This window comes from Palaemon carinicauda, unplaced genomic scaffold (genome assembly GCF_036898095.1).
Source record: "Palaemon carinicauda isolate YSFRI2023 unplaced genomic scaffold, ASM3689809v2 scaffold530, whole genome shotgun sequence".
In the NCBI taxonomy this organism is placed as follows: Eukaryota; Metazoa; Arthropoda; class Malacostraca; order Decapoda; family Palaemonidae; genus Palaemon; species Palaemon carinicauda.
Window position 1 is genome coordinate 63,147 of NW_027171795.1, and position 16,197 is coordinate 79,343.

General features: G+C 44.5%; 1 long non-coding RNA gene across 2 annotated transcripts in view; it reads left to right on the forward strand.

Moving 5' to 3' along the window:
* Positions 1–15,978, forward strand: part of LOC137637096 (uncharacterized) — a 37,330-nt gene extending 21,352 nt beyond the window's left edge. Inside the window, exons 2-5 of one of the 2 annotated variants that reach the window (XR_011043383.1) lie at positions 4,019–4,218; positions 11,883–11,990; positions 13,656–13,787; positions 14,674–15,978. This is a non-coding gene — a long non-coding RNA (uncharacterized lncRNA). The remainder of the gene's footprint in view (positions 1–4,018; positions 4,219–11,882; positions 11,991–13,655; positions 13,788–14,673) is intronic. The other variant, XR_011043384.1, reaches the window with a different exon arrangement.
* Positions 15,979–16,197: the final 219 nt, after the last annotated feature.

The window sequence follows — 16,197 nt, forward strand, 5'->3', positions numbered from 1 at the left end:
GGATTCAAGTAGTAGCCTATCTGGACGACTGGCTCATTTGGTCAGACACCTCCCAAAATTGCCTAAAAGCCACTCACAAAGTCATCCATTATCTTCAATCTCTAGGCTTCCAGATCAACTTCAAGAAGTCCCGTCTTCTTCCAAAATCGAAGTTCCAATGGCTCGGCCTGCAATGGGATCTTATATCTCATACTTTGTGTCTTCCCAGACCCAAGAGGTTAGAGATTGCAAGGAACACCAAACGCTTTCTCAAAGACAAAGTAAGTTCCAGACGACTCCAAGAGAGGATTCTGGGGTCCCTTCAGTTTGCCTCAGTGACGGATCTTCTTCTGAAGGCAAAATTGAAAGATATCAATCGTGTCTGGCGTTCGAGGGCGAACCGGAAGCTCCGGGACAGGAAAGTCCGCCTTCCTCCCATTCTACGGGAAAGACTTCTTCCTTGGACAAGAGCAAACAGTCTGTCAAAGTCAGTTCCCCTTCGATTTCCGCCTCCGAAATTAATCATTCACACGGACGCATCCTTATCAGGTTGGGGCGGCTATTCTCAGCTCAAGAAAGTTCAAGGTCTTTGGACTCCCTTGTTCCGCCAATTTCACATCAATGTGCTAGAGGCCATGGCAGTTCTTCTAACCCTGAAACGTCTCGCTCTTCCCAAGAAACAACACCTTCGTCTGGTCCTCGACAGCGAAGTGGTGGTCCGCTGCCTCAACAGAGGCGGGTCAAAGTCAGGGCCTCTGAACCATGTTCTAGTAGCCATATTCTCCCTAGCAGCCTTGAACCGTTGGCATCTTTCAGCTGTCCACCTGGCGGGAGTCCGGAATGTAGTGGCAGACGCCCTGTCCCGGACCTCCCCTCTAGAATCGGAATGGTCACTCGATCTAAAGTCATTTCGGTGGATTCTCTCTCAGGTTCCCGGTCTCCAAGTGGACCTCTTCGCCACGGAATCCAACCACAAATTGAGAGTATATGTGGCTCCCAATCTAGACCCTCAGGCTTACGCCACAGACGCCATGTCACAGAATTGGGACACCTGGGAAAAGATTTATCTCTTTCCCCCGGTGAATCTTTTGCTGAAAGTTCTAGACAAACTGAGATCCTTCAAGGGACAAGTAGCCTTGGTCGCACCCAACTGGCCCAAGAGCAACTGGTATCCTCTCCTGCGAGAGTTGAGACTATACCCTCACCCGATACCCAATCCGGTTCTGTCTCAGATAGTACAAACACGCGTTGTGTACGCTTTCTCAAACATTCAGAGCGCCCTAACTTTATGGACTTTATGAAGTTTGCGGCTATGCATGGTGCCAATATTGATCCTCAAAACACCTTGTTCCTAGAATCGGATAAACGGGATTCCACCATCCGCCAGTATGATTCTGCAGTTAAAAAGTTGGCAAAATTTTTAATAGACTCAGACGTGAACTGTATGAACTTGAACCTTACAGTCACTTTCTTTAGATCTTTATTAGAATCAGGTCTGGCAGCCAATACTATCACCACTATTAAATCGGCTCTGAAGAAGATCTTCCTAGTGGGTTTTAACATAGACTTAACCGACTCTTTGTTAGCTTCAATTCCGAAAGCTTGTGCCAGACTGAAACCGGTTACTCGTCCTACCCCGGTGACCTGGTTCCTTAATGACGTACTCAAATTGGCTTCTGATACCATTAACAGTTCTTGTGATTACATGCCCCTTCTCAGGAAAACACTTTTCCTGGTGAGCTTGGCTTCCGGGGCAAGAATTTCTGAATTGGCAGCCTTGTTGAGAGACCCGGGTCATATTGACTTTCTGCCTTCGGGAGAGGTCCTTCTTTTTCCTAACAAATTCTTTTTGGCTAAGAACGAAGACCCTCAAAACAGATGGTCCTCCTGGAAAATTGTTCCCCTCACGCAAGATCCGTCTCTGTGCCCTGTTACTACTCTTAGGTCTTATTTATCCCGGACCTCCTCTAACTCCTCGGGGCCTCTATTCGTTAGAGAACAAGGCGGTACCATTACTATTAAAGGGATCAGGCAACAAATTTTGTATTTTATTAAACAAGCTAACCCTGACTCTTTTCCTCTTGCACATGATATCAGGGCGGTTGCTACCTCGGTGAACTTCTTTCACCACATGAATTTTACAGACCTTTCCAGGTGTACAGGGTGGAAATCACCGTCAGTGTTCAAGAAACACTACCTTAAACATTTGGAAGCCCTAAAATTTTCTACAGTAGCCGCAGGGAGCGTAGTTACTCCCAGGTAACTCACAGGTTAATGCCTTGTCTCTTTATCTCTCCCTCTTACCTGCCTCATTTATACCCTATTGTATTCGTTGGTCTCGCACCTGAATACTGTTATTATATTTGTAAATTTTTATATACTCCTGAGTATCTGTATATATTATCACTCACGGCATTATTATACCTACCTTATTGGATTTATGTTCATATTTAAGATACCCTTATAATTGTTTTTTGGTACTCATCTCTGATTAAAAGCATCCTGTATTTCCCTTACGCTTATGTTTTTTCCTTTATTTTGCAAGTTTGGTGACATTTTCTCTTGTATAGATTCACTGGGCGGCACAGGTTCGAGCCCAGAAAAGGGATTTTGACGTAGGAAAAATCTATTTCTGGGCGAGGGACCTGTGCCGCCCAGTGAACCCTCCCAGCTCCTCTCCCTTGGAGTCCCCAAACTTTGGGTGCTAAGGAGTTGGGTTCTGAGCGGATGCATTGTTAGTAGTACCGAGTGAGGTTGAACGGCTCTCCTCTATTGGGGTTTCTGTCGTGGATAAATCTAAATAGTGCGGGACCTCTGGATTATACGCCCAATTTTATACCGACACCAATAGGTGAGCGAGCTAGTTAACCTAGCACTCCTTTACATTTTTTCTCTGGTATATTTAGCAGTAAATTACCTAAGAATAAGTGCTAAATGGAGCTTATTCACTGGGCGGCACAGGTCCCTCGCCCAGAAATAGATTTTTCCTACGTCAAAATCCCTTTATTATTATTATTATTATTATTATTATTATTATTATTATTATTACTAGCTAAACTGTAACTCTAGTTGTAAAAGCAAGATGCTATAAGCCCAAGGGCTCCAACAGGCAAAAATAGCCCTGTGAGTAAAGGAAATAAATAAATGATATAAGAAGTAATGAACAATTAAGATTAAAATATTTTGAAAATAATAACATTAAAATATATTTCATATATAAACTATAAAAAGACTTATATCATCCTGTTCAACATAAAAACACTTGCTACAAATTTGAACTTTTGAAGTTCCATTGATTCAGTTACGTGATTAGGAAGATCATTCCACAACTTGGTCACGGGTGAAATAAAACTTCTAGAATACTGTGTAGTATTGAACCTAATGATTGAGAAGGCCTGACTATTAGAATTAACTGCCTGCCTAATATTACGAACACAGATATGGGTTCATCCTTGACTATCAATCACTTGGTAGAAACCTAACCTAACACCTGGGACATCATCTTGCCCAGGCTGTTAGGTGGTTCACAGGATGCATCAAATCTGCTCCTTCACAGGACCAAGTGCTTTGACAAATCCCCGGGAAAGTGAACCAGCCAGTTATGGTTATAGGGACGTCTTCCCTTCATGAGGATGAGTCTCCTTATCAAAGAACGATGGTTTGTCTAGTTAGGGATAATACTGATTACTTTAAAGACTTTTTATTTTAATTTTGCTTTTCATATGCAATTTTTCATGGTCTATTCCGTAAGAGTATTTCACCATTGTGAATGATAATCGTAACGTCGTCATTTTTATCATTATTATTATTACTACTAGCTAGGCTACAACCCTAATTGGAAAAGCAGGATGCTATAAGCCCTGCAAAGGCTCCAATAGGAAGAAATAGCTTAGAAGTAATGAACAATTAATATAACATTTTAAGAACAGTAACATTAAAATAGATCTTTCTTAAATAAACTATAAAAAGAGACATGTCAGCGTGTTCAACGTAAAAATATTATTTACTGATTAATGGAACCCTGCATCTCCATTCTTAGAACTCAGCACGCCTGGATGTTTGAAGCGGAGGAACATCCTAAGGACTACACGCCGAACCTGAGTTTACCAACAGACGAGCAGCGGGAGGAAGCGTCACGGCTGGCCGCCACGGGAACCTCACTCCAGAACGACTCCGGACCCAAGCAGGTGGAAAACTGGAAGTTCAGGACGTTCAACTCGGTGATGTTCGTACCCGACGGTGAGTCGTGTTGCTGGTTTACGGGTCGAGAGGCGCGCCAGGTTGAGGTTTGGACTTTTTGGACTTCGGACATCCACATTTATGTAGAAGAGGGGTTATTAGCATTTCCAATGCTTATCGCTTTATAAGTTTATTCAGATTTAATGGCATTTTGTTCCAACACGAATACTTACCTCGAACTACTTTCTTAGGAGTTACCTGTAATCTCCTCTCTACCGACCAGAGTTTTGTGTAGGGTACCCTCAATCCCGTTTTCTATGGAGGCCTACCCCGGCATTAAAGAATGTGCCCCGAGGGTAGGCTTAGCGCTAGGTCGATGTCCGCTTGGGTCGATATCGGCAGTAAGTTCTCTGGTCGCGACGTGTCACCACGTCGCTCTCGTTCTCTATCGATCCTTTGTGTGCGTTGTGTGTTTCCCGCGTGGTAACTTGTGTTCCTGTGTACTGATCCCTGGTGTTCCTGTGTGTTCACCTTCCACCCTTGTGCTTCCCCAGTGTATTCCTTGATTCCCTGCGTTCCTGTGTCTTGCGTTTGTGCATTATGGAGCAAATCCGCCGTTGTCCTGGGCCTAGAGCCGGTAAATCGTGTGGAGCGTTCCTCTCCAAGCCTGAAGTGGACCCTCACTCCCTTTGCTCCTCCTGTAGGGGAAAGGTTTGTTCGTCATCGGATACGTGCCCCGAGTGTGTAGGTTGGAGTGATATCCAGTGGGTACGTTACGGAACAAAGAAGAGAAAATCGTCGAAACGTTCACCCAGGAAGGCTAGTGTTACTTTGCCGCTACCGTCACCCAGTGAACGGTCCGACGGGGCCTCTGTTTCGCCGTCCCCTACCCAGAGTAGGGGCCAAGGTAAGTCCATCGTGGGGAAAGAACCGAGCGATCTTCCCCAAGAATCTAGTGAATGTGCAGTGGGGGTTGCGGGTCCTTCTCGGGCTAGTGAAGAGCCCAGCAGTGGGTCTGGAGACTCGGCCCTTGTGCTCGGGGGGCACGTGTCCTCCGATGACCCCTTGTGGGGTAGTAACGTTGTATCTGTGTCTTCGCCCCCTTCGTGGGCCTGTGTTTCAGGGTCTTCGGCAGGCGGCGACAACCAGGGTAAGTTAGGTTCTGCAGGGAGTGATGCCTTCGGTTGGAAACTTCCTAAGACACCGGGTAGGTCCCCTTTGCGAATGGAAGAGGGCCTGGATCCCTGGTTTCCTGGCGTTGGGCGTCAAACCTCGTTCCCAACCCCGCTCACGGAAGTTCCCGAAGAATTCCTACAACCTTCTACCTCGGGCACTCAACGAGTCACGAAGTCCCCCGCGGTCCCCGCTCCCTCCCGCCGTACGGTAAGTGCAGTGTCGTCGGGCTCTTCAGAGGAGTGTTGCTCGTCGGGTGAAGAAGCCAGGAGGAAACATCGCCGTCGGAGGGAGCGGTCCAGGAGCAGGCGTTCCCGTTCAAGATCGTGTTCCAGATACAGTAGGAAACGCTCCCGTTCTCCAAGAAGAAAACACAGAAGGAGTAGGTCACCGGATGGCGATTGGGTCTTCGTACCCCGTAAAGCAGAGATACGTTGTTCCCCGGACCGCCGGTCCAAGGATTTCTCGCCAAGGAGACCTCCCTCCAAGCACAGTTTTGACCCTCGCAGGCAGGTTCGCGAGAAGGACTCTACATGCAGGCATAAGACCGCGAAGCCTCCGGTTCACCCCGCCCAGCGGGGGGAACCGCGCTTCCTTACGGGCAGCCTGGCCGAACCAGCCCAGCTGGTGCGGCCCTCGGGACGGAAGGAACGGTTCCCGCTGTCGGGTCAGCCCACGGGATCCGCGTCCTCGTCCCCCAGAGACCTTGAGCGGACACTAGTCCTCTCTGGGTCGGCGATGCCTGTGCTAACCCCCGCCCTTGGTGCGGAAGCCTCCGCCGAAGAAGTCCAGTACCTCGGCAGGGCAGTGCCCCTTGCATCAAGAACAAGACGTCCAGTGGGTGTGCCCGGTGACCCGGCTCCCCGGGCTCAAGCCGAGGCTTCGGCTGACGGTAGGGAGGGTTCCCCAACGGAGGACTCGGCCTATAGAAGGGTGATTGGCCTTATCAGGAGGCATCATAAAATTGAAGAACCAGCAGCTACTGACGAGGACTACTGGAGGTCCAGCCTTATACGGTTAATGCAGGCCCCTACCCAGCTTAAGACCTCTCTGGCTCTCCCTCTAGCCCGGGATCTCGTCCTAGGGCAAGAATACGTAGACAAAGTGGTGGCTAGTAATGCCGAAGCCCCCAAAACTCAGAGTTCTTCTAAATTACTCCAGGGGATCAAGACTCAGGGCAAGGTCTATGTACCGGAAGGGCATCGACCAGGACCCTGCAAAGTAGAACCTTCCCTTGACATCCTGGGTCTGGGCGTCTCGGAGGACAGAGCCTCTTCAGCCCCTGTTTGTTTTTCTCCATCGGAGGCCGCCATGATGGAAGAAATGTCGAGGGACCTGGTGCACATCTCCTCTTGGCTGGACCGGTGGGCTTCCACCTTAGTAGGGGTGCAAGCCACGTTTGACCCCACAGACCCGGAACAGCAAAACCTCCTGAGGGAACTTATCACCTCCGGGGGCAAGACCCTAAACTTCCTGACATACCAGTCTCTCGCCCTGACAGCGAATTGGGTACTCCGCAAGAGACACACCATCCTGGCTAAGGTGTCCCGAAAGGTCCCAGACAGGGAGGCGCGGGCCATGAGGAGCCTTCCCTTGTGGGGTGACTCCTTGTTCCCCTTAAAAGACTTAGAGACCATTATGGAGAAGGTGTCTAAGAGAAAAGATTTAAGCACCCCCAGGCCTACGCCTACAAGGAGACCGCCCTACAAGAGGTCAGTCTCAGACAGTGCCGCGACGGCTCAGGCCTCCCCTAGCATGATGAGGAGAGAAGCTCCTTCTTCCTCCTGGTCCTCAGTACCTCAGCCCCCCCGTAGGGGGGCCCAGCAGCTTCAGCCTCTTTTAGGACAGGTTATTCTGCCTCCAGGAGAGGCTGTTCAGGCCGCTCCTCCAGAAGGAGATAGAGTGGGAGGCCCCCTATCCCTGCCCAAGCCTCAGGTTGGGGGATGCCTCAGACTATTTTGGCAAGCATGGAAGGCTCACGGAGCAGAGCCCTGGACAGTGTCCGTACTGAAGGAGGGCTACAGGTTACCATTCTTAGCAGAACCACCCCCTCTAATCCCGGCCAGCCGGGCGGAGTGGCTGGTCCCCAAGGACCCGTTAAAGAAGACCGCCCTTCAAGAGGAAGTGTCCTCCATGTTGGAGAAGGGCGCCATGGAGGAAATTCTACACCCAGGCCCGGGTTTCTACAGTCGTCTGTTTTGGTAGAAAAGGTGACGGGGGTGTGGAGGCCGGTTATAGATCTGTCGGCTTTCAACAAGTTCATAAAGAAGACAGACTTCAAAATGGACACTCCGAAGTCAGTCCTACTGTCCTTGAGGGAGAAAGATTACATGATGACCATAGACCTCAAGGACGCCTACTTCCAAATTCCGGTCCACCCCTCGAGTCGAAAGTTTCTCCGGGTGATATGGGGTTCCCAGATCCTGCAATTCAAGACCCTTTGCTTCGGATTGTCAACAGCGCCCCAGGTGTTCACGAGAGTCTTCACGACTGTCTCAGTGTGGGCTCACGAACAAGGCATTCGCCTCATCCGATACCTGGACGACTGGTTGCTTCTTTCCTCCTCGAATGACCTCTTGAAGGAGCAAGGGATGAAACTCCTCCAGTTTTGCAAGGATCTGGGCATCGTGATCAACCCGGAAAAATCAAACCTATCCCCCTCCACCAGAATGACCTACTTGGCGATGACTCTAGATACCATTCAGGGAAAAGCCTTCCCTTCAGAAGATAGAATAAACAATCTTATGGAGATCATTCGCCCGTTCCTATCGGGGCGCCCCAGGAGAGCGAAGGACTGGCAAAGACTGATAGGGCATCTGGTGTTGTTGGAGAAACTGGTTCCCCAGGGGAGAATCAGACTCAGAGCCGTCCAATGGAACCTGAAGAACCTCTGGTGTCAACTGGACTCGCAACAATTACTAATCCCAGTTCTACCAAACACGAGGCCCTTCCTGGAATGGTGGCATTGCCGGTCGAACTCACTCAAGGGGATGCCCTTCGCGAACGACCCCCCCCCCCCCCCCCCCCCCCGAGTTACTACTGTTCACAGACGCCTCCAACCAGGGATGGGGAGCCCATCTCCTCGACGAGACAGCGCGAGGAACCTGGATGGACGGGGAAAAGGAACTCTACATCAATGTCCTAGAGTTGAAGGGAGTCCAGAAGGCTTGCCTACACTTCGCAGATCTACTAAGGGGAAACACTGGGGCGTTGATGTGCGACAACGCCACGGTAGTAGCAAACATAAAGAAGCAAGGAGGTTTGAAGTCAAGGGAGTTGTGCAATCTCCCCATAAAGATTCTAGATTGGGCAGAAGCGAACCAGGTTGTGTTATTAGCAAGGTTCATTCCCGGGAAAAAGAACGTGCTGGCCGACGGTCTCAGCAGGGTGGGCCAAATAGTAGGGACAGAGTGGTCCCTCCTCCCAGAAGTAGCCAAGCTCATCATCCAACGTTGGGGTTCCCCGGTGATGGACCTCTTTGCAACCAAACTGAACGCCCAACTCCCCGTATATTGTTCTCCTGTACCAGATCCGAAGGCAGCCTTGGAGGACGCCTTTCAGCACAGGTGGGACAACCTAGACGTGTACGCTTTTCCCCCCTTCACGTTGATAAGACAAGTGCTCAACAGAGTAAGGTCGGCCCGAAACTTAAAGATGACTTTGGTAGCGCCCTGGTGGCCGGAGAGAGAGTGGTTCGCAGACCTAAAAGACCTGGCGAGTCAACCTCCGTGGCCTCTACCCGACAGGTCAGACCTTCTACACCAACCACATTTTCTCAGATTTCACGACAACCCACAGTTTCTGCGTCTTCACGGCTGGAGTCTATCGAGCGACTCCTGAAGAAGGAAGGGTATTCATCAGCTACTGCTAAGAGAATGTCGCTATACCTGAGAAGGTCTTCAGCTGTGGTCTACCAAGCTAAGTGGGCCTCCTTCACGAAGTGGTGCGCTTCGAGGCACATAAAACCCCTCAATGCCTCAGTCCCAGACATAGCGGATTTTCTGGTATATCTCAGAGACAAAATGGGAATGTCAATCCCAGCCATAAAAGGGGTACAGGCCGCCTTGGGCCAAGTCTTCCTCCTGAAGGGCATCGACCTGGGTTCCTCTAGGCACATCGCGATGCTTGTCAAGAGCTTCGAGCAGTCCTGCCCCCCACAAGCAGGTAGGGTGCCTCAGTGGGACTTAGCTAAGGTCCTGAAGATGTTGAGTGGCCCCCCCATTTGAACCTTTGAAAGATATCTTGGACAGGGATCTCACTCTCAAGGCAGTCTTCTTGCTGGCCTTGGTGTCCGCTAAGAGAGTAGGAGAGATCCATGGGCTGTCTTATGACGTCTCTCATTCGAAAGGGTGGAAAGAAGTATCTTTCAAGTTCGTTCCTTCTTTTGTGGCGAAGACCCAGAACCCAGCTGTCTGGGATCCTAAATTCAAAGGTTTCTCCATACCAGCCATCCCTAGGACGGGTAATGCTGAGGATTTAAAATTATGCCCTGTCCGTGCCATTAGAAAGTACCTTGAAAGAACGGCTCATCTCCGGCCAGGCATCAAGAGCCTCTTCGTCTCCACGGGTGTTACTAAGAAACAAGTATCCAAGAACACCATTTCCTTCTGGTTGAGACAAGTTATTGCCAGGGCCTACAAGGAAGAAGGTCTGGCCGTGCCAGGCGTCCCCAGACCTCATGACATCAGAGGTCTGAGCACGTCCTTAGCCTTTGAGAAAAACATGGCAGTGGGTCAGATCCTTCGGGCAGGTACTTGGTCTAACCAGTCGACTTTTACTGCCCATTACCTCAAGGACTACTCGAGGAAGTCCTTAGACGGGTTCTCCATTGGGACAGTCATCTCCGCCCTCCAAGTGGTTTAACGGTAAAAGCCCCAGGCTCAATCGCGGATAGCAACCGGGAGACACAGGTTCGTTTCCTTTCATCCTCCCCAGTTGTTCCCTATCCTCATCGGAGATAACCAGCCTGTACCATTGGATAACACGTTCTTCACAACTACGTTACTGGATGCAACATCAGAAGAAGTTTTTCAAAGGGTGAGTACTTAGACACTAACGTGAGCTCTTTGTGTAGTTACCCTCTCGTCCGTTTTCTAGTATGTACCGTTATACCTAGGCCTCTTGGCCTCCGCTTACTGGGTCTGTAGGTCAGAATAGCACTCCCGCCTCCTAAAGTGTAAGTCTCCTAAGAAAGTAGTTCGAGGTAAGTATTCATGTTGGAACAAATCAAAAATTTTAAGTAATTTTTATTTTTCCTAACATACTTACCGAGAACTACTTTCGGGTAATGGCCCTCCCTTCCTTCCTTGAGTGCCCCTCTGCCCTTGCAAGTATTGTGCTACATCAATAGAACTTACTGGCGTTATCGACCCAAGCGGACCTCGACCTAGCGCAAAGCCTACCCTCGGGGCACATTCTCTAATGCCGGGGTAGGCCTCCATAGAAAACAGGATTGAGGGTATCCTACACAAAACTCTGGCCGGTAGAGAGGAGATTACAGGTAACTCCTAAGAAAGTAGTTCTCGGTAAGTATGTTAGGAAAAATAAAAATTACTTAAAATTTTTGATATTTCACCAATTTTGTTGTAACAAAACAACAGAGGTAACCCATATAAAGAACTCAGGTTTGTATAGCTAGGAAAAACACAACTTTCTTTTAAAATTTGTAGTATTTTGGCCGTTAATAAACTTGTCTTTTAATCGTATATGTTCTGACCTAAAAACAAACCTTTTGTTCTTAAAACAAGAGAAACTTCATTAAAAAATTATATTCTTTGATTTTTTTTATTTCCATTTACGTATATCAATTCTACTGCCATTTCCTCTTCATGCTGCTTATTCTATCTGTTGAGTTACTACCGCTAGAGTTATTGGGTCGTTTCAACTGGCCGTATTGTACTACACTAGATCCCCTTCTGGTTACTGCTTATTTTCCCTTCGCCTACATATACACCGAATAGTCTGGCCTATCTTTCCCCATTCTTCTCTGTCCTCATACACCTGACAACACTGAGATTACCAAATAATTCTTTTTCACTCATGGGGCTAACTACTGCACTGTAATTGTTCCGTATCTACTTCTACATGGTAAGGGTAGAAGAGATTGTTTAGCTATGGTAAGCACCTATTTTAGGAGAAGGATACTCCAAAATCAAACCATTGTTCTCTAGTCTTGGGTAGTGCCATAATTGTACCACTGTCTTGGGTTAGAGTTCTTTCGCTTGAAGGTACACTCGGTCACACTTCTGTTTCCTTATTTTCTTTCCTCACTAGACTATTTTCCCTGCTGGAGCCCTTTGGGCTTATAGCATCCTGCATATTCAATGAGGGTTGTAACTTAGCTAGTAATAATAATGATAATATTTACATGTAATTTTAACAGGTAAGGACATTTTCATAACCCTAAAATGATGTTCAGAGATTTTATTCTTGTGCCTCAGATATTTTGTTAGTAATTTTATTAGTAAAAAGTCTTTTCTTATTTATTTATTTACACTTGATAACAATCTTCAATCAATCATGGTAAATCTGAATGATCCATCTTCTTTCAGGATGTCCGAGAAACTAATCGGCTCAATTGCGATGATTAGATGGCGTTTTGCACGGTCTGCTCGTTGATCCTGGTGCTCGGACACTTTCCAAACACAGAGCTTTTCCAGGTATGGTAATATACTGTTCCATGTAGTTAATTGGTTTCCAAGAGAACAGATATAAGTTGATTTTCACTCTATAAAGGGCTCTTAACTTACAAACATCCAGATATACAAATGCATTTCCAACTGAAATTCTAAATGTCAGATATTTTATCAAATGTTCATAATGAAATACTGTAATTGGACAAAAGTATTTAATTTAATGCAGTAAGCAAGACAACATTTACAATATGAAATTAGACTATATGTTGACTTTTGCAGCGGAAAATCGTAGGCCTGTGGGTTAGGTTAGGCCTACCCTAGGTCAAAATTTTACAAAATTTGACTTACAGATGGCTTCTTGGAATCTATTAAGTTTCTTTTAAGTTGAGGACTTTCATTACCTATAATCTGTTATCATTTTATATAATCCTTATACAGTATTAAGCTTCTGTGTGAAGTACAGTACTGAAAAGTACACTTATAAAACAACTTTATTAAGATTTATTTTTGTAGACTGACCTAAAATTGGAACTGACATGCCAAGAGGGATAGTATTAATGCATTGTCAAAATTTCATGTTATTTCATAAGATTTTCTTTCAGGAAATGTTTAGAATTAGTTTTTTACTCATACAATATATTGCTGAATTTTATATTTGACTTCTGGAGTAAAAATCCACATAATTATTTAGTAAAATTTGAGATAATTTTTATGTCATCTCACTGCAGATAGAAATGCTCCCCAGTTTTCATTTAGTGCAGTGTGCCCTTTTGAAAGGGATTGGTGCACTAGTTAAAACGTAGAGAAACTTGTAATAATAATAGCTTTGCTTTTTAGGTATTTTTATATATACCAGTATCTATTTATTATTTAAATATTAGAAATTACTTCAGGATTGGAGTAAAGTGTCTTTTGAAAGGATTGGTGCACCAGTTAAAATTTGGATGGATTTGTCGCATTAATAGTTTTGGTTTTTAAGTAATTTTACACAACTCTGGAATTATTTTATGTTTAAAAGTATATTAGAAATATTTTACGTAAATGCTACTATAAGAATTTCATACTCTCAAAAGCCTAAAAGTGTAGAGAAAATAAAGTCATTTATAAAAACATAAGGACAAGGGTAGTTGGAAAGAGGCCAATACTGTAAAAAAAGAGAAAAAAATTATAATTGCATTTAGCAGAATGGTCAGCTTGGTTGATGCTGAAGATATACACTGTTTTAGAGACTGAAAGATTCATTTCTACTTTCTTTATGCAATTTTTCTGTTTCACTAACATCAGTATAGATATTCTTTATTATTGGGTTTTTGGTAATGAAGCAAAATTAATTTAGAATGATGTACTGTAGTGCATTTGTTTTATACACTTTATTTGACAACTCTGTAACTTTATAACCAAAGTTTGAAACGATAGGTTGGTTTTGTAATATATTCATAAGCCGAAGGAATATTTGAGTTTTCAACACTTCCAGTTTAATGTATATAGTCATCCCCTGCTTATCGAGGATTCGCATATGAAACCTGACTATTTGTTGACTTTTCTAGTTGGAAATCAAAGTCATGGGTTCCAGGTTAGGCTTACCCTAGGTCAAAATTTAACTAAATTTGACTTACAAACAGCTTCTTGTGACTTATTATATTTGTAAGTTTAAGGACCTTCTGTACTGTTTATTTCTTCCTTTTGCAGATCTTGTGGAAAATGGGCATCTCACGGCACCACAGATGTGTGTCCAGCAGTTTCCAGTCTAATCGGAGCCTTGGGGCCACATCTTGGTCCCATCATCACCAGAGAAAGATGCTGCCGTTAGTTTGATAGCAGGTAGGTAAAATGGAAATGACCTGGGGATTTTCTAGAAAATTAATCCAAAAATCTATTGCCTTGACTTCTTTAATCAATATAAAGTACTTATTTCTAACATTTAATGTCTGTTTTATAGATTCTGTTAACTTTTTTCTTGCTTACACTTGATACATTTGTCCCTTTCACATATTTATGAAAAGGTGAGTATTCCATATTGTAGATCAAGTAAGTGGTGTTCTTAATTACCTTGAATTAGTTTAGATGGGTTGTGTCCTTACAGTCGAATATTATGATTATTATTATTACTAGCTAAGCTATAACCCTTCTAGGGAAAGCAGGATGCTATAAGCCTATTAGCTCTAACAAGGAAAATAGTTTAATGAGGAAATGAAATAAGGAAACATAGAATAGTGTGCCTGAGAGTACCCTCAAGCTAAAGAACTCTAAACTCTAACCCAAGACAGCGGAAGACCATGATACAGAGGCTATGGCACTACCCAAAAGAATAATAGTTTGATTTTGGACTGTCTATCTCCTAGAAGACACTGGACACAACATCAACCAAGCTGATCATTCTGGTAGATGCAATTTTCATTTTCTTTCCACGCTTATGGTATTGATCTCTTCTTGTTAACTAAAAATATTTTTTAAATTTACACTTCATTAGTGAGCATCGACAATCGCACAGTTTACAAAACTAGAATTCTGAGTTACGACAAGGAAAAAACTACATTCTACACTTATAAAAAAATGTAATTTTAATCGGAAATTCAACGTAGAAATATACTGTTCTCGGCCGTATTATTTTGTTTGGTCCAAAATAATATTACTATCATCATTAACAATACATGAACCATATTTATTTTACAACTGGTTATCTTGTATTTATCAATCTCTCATACAGCACCAACAGCACATGAAACTCTACGGAAAATACGCGACTTTGGCTTCAAATTGGTCGACCACCCGCCTTGACTCTCCAAACGTGATCCCCTCCGACTATCACCTCTTTCCACAACTGAAGTGAACGAAATTTCATGAGTTTTCATAACCCAGTCAAAAAAAAACAATTCCGAGGATCTCAATGTGAAGCTGGGCTCTTAGGTGAGGATTCTATAGTGGCATAGCTATATCTTGCTCCCCCCAGATTGCTATTTTAGTCTCAGAGTTTAGAATCAACAAAATTTATCTTTATTTTCTAATTACTTTTTCATAAATATGCAACTTCCAGTGCACACTTGTCTTCTCTTCTGTCCCATTGGAAAATTCTGGCCACAGCTTCATTATAGTTTGCAGAATGAGCAAGTCAGTCCGAAAGCTCCATTCTTGAACGAAGTCGCAAGAAATACGCGTAAAGGGAAGGAACGAACACTGCAAAGACTTTTTCGTGAGGATTACAGTGAGCCAGGCCAGGCATACGTGCAATACCCATTTCAGATCTGTTCCGTGGTCATGAACAAACAGTGAGAAATCAAAATTGTTCTCTAGTCTCAGGTAGTGCCATAGACTTCCACTGCCTTGGGGTAGAAATCTCTACTTGAGGGTACACTTGGGCACACTATTCTATCTTATAACTCTTCCTCTTGTTTTGTTTTTTTCTTTAAGGTTTTAGTCTTTATATGAAAGATTTATATCAATGTTGTATCCATTCTTAAAATATTTTATAATTGTTCATTACTCCTCTTGTACTTTACCTATTTCCTTTCCTCACTGGGCTATTATTCCCCGTTGGAACCCTTGGGCTTACAGCATCCTGCTTTTCCAACTCAGGTTGTAGCTTAGCTAGTAATAATAATAATAATATATTTTCTTCTTTGTCATAACTTTCAAGTTTAGTAAAGTGTGTGCATATAATTGTGGTGTTGGTTGGTAGTGGTGTGACTATCAACGAATCCACTGTGAAGCCGATGGAGGTTGTACACATTACTGGGTTTTCGTGTGTTGTTAGCGAGAAGTGCAACTGTGCATTCCTCTTGCTATCCAAAATGGTGTTGACATGTAACTTGTGTTCTTTAAGGATATGTGTTAATGCTACAGATGATGGGAGAAATTACTTGACGTTTATTACAAGATATTTCTGATAAGTATCAGAGATGGGGCTTTGTCGTAAGTGACTTTTTTAGTTAATTGTTACTTATGTACCGACTTGGTGGTAATGGTGATTGTGTAATGACATGATAATGATTATTCTTATAATTATTGGTGTGAGTTTATATATTTTTATGGTATGTGGTGATTACCCATGTTTCTGCTGTATTGATAAGTAAATTGTTTGTGGTGTTGGTATGTTTTATTGACTTGTTATACTGTCATTCTTACAGGTCGAAATAAAGTTTTTATTAAGACAACCCGAGTTTATGTGGTATCCAAGCAAGCATTTCAGCAGAACTCAACATGACAGGTAAAAAGGGCAGCTGTACTGGAGAGG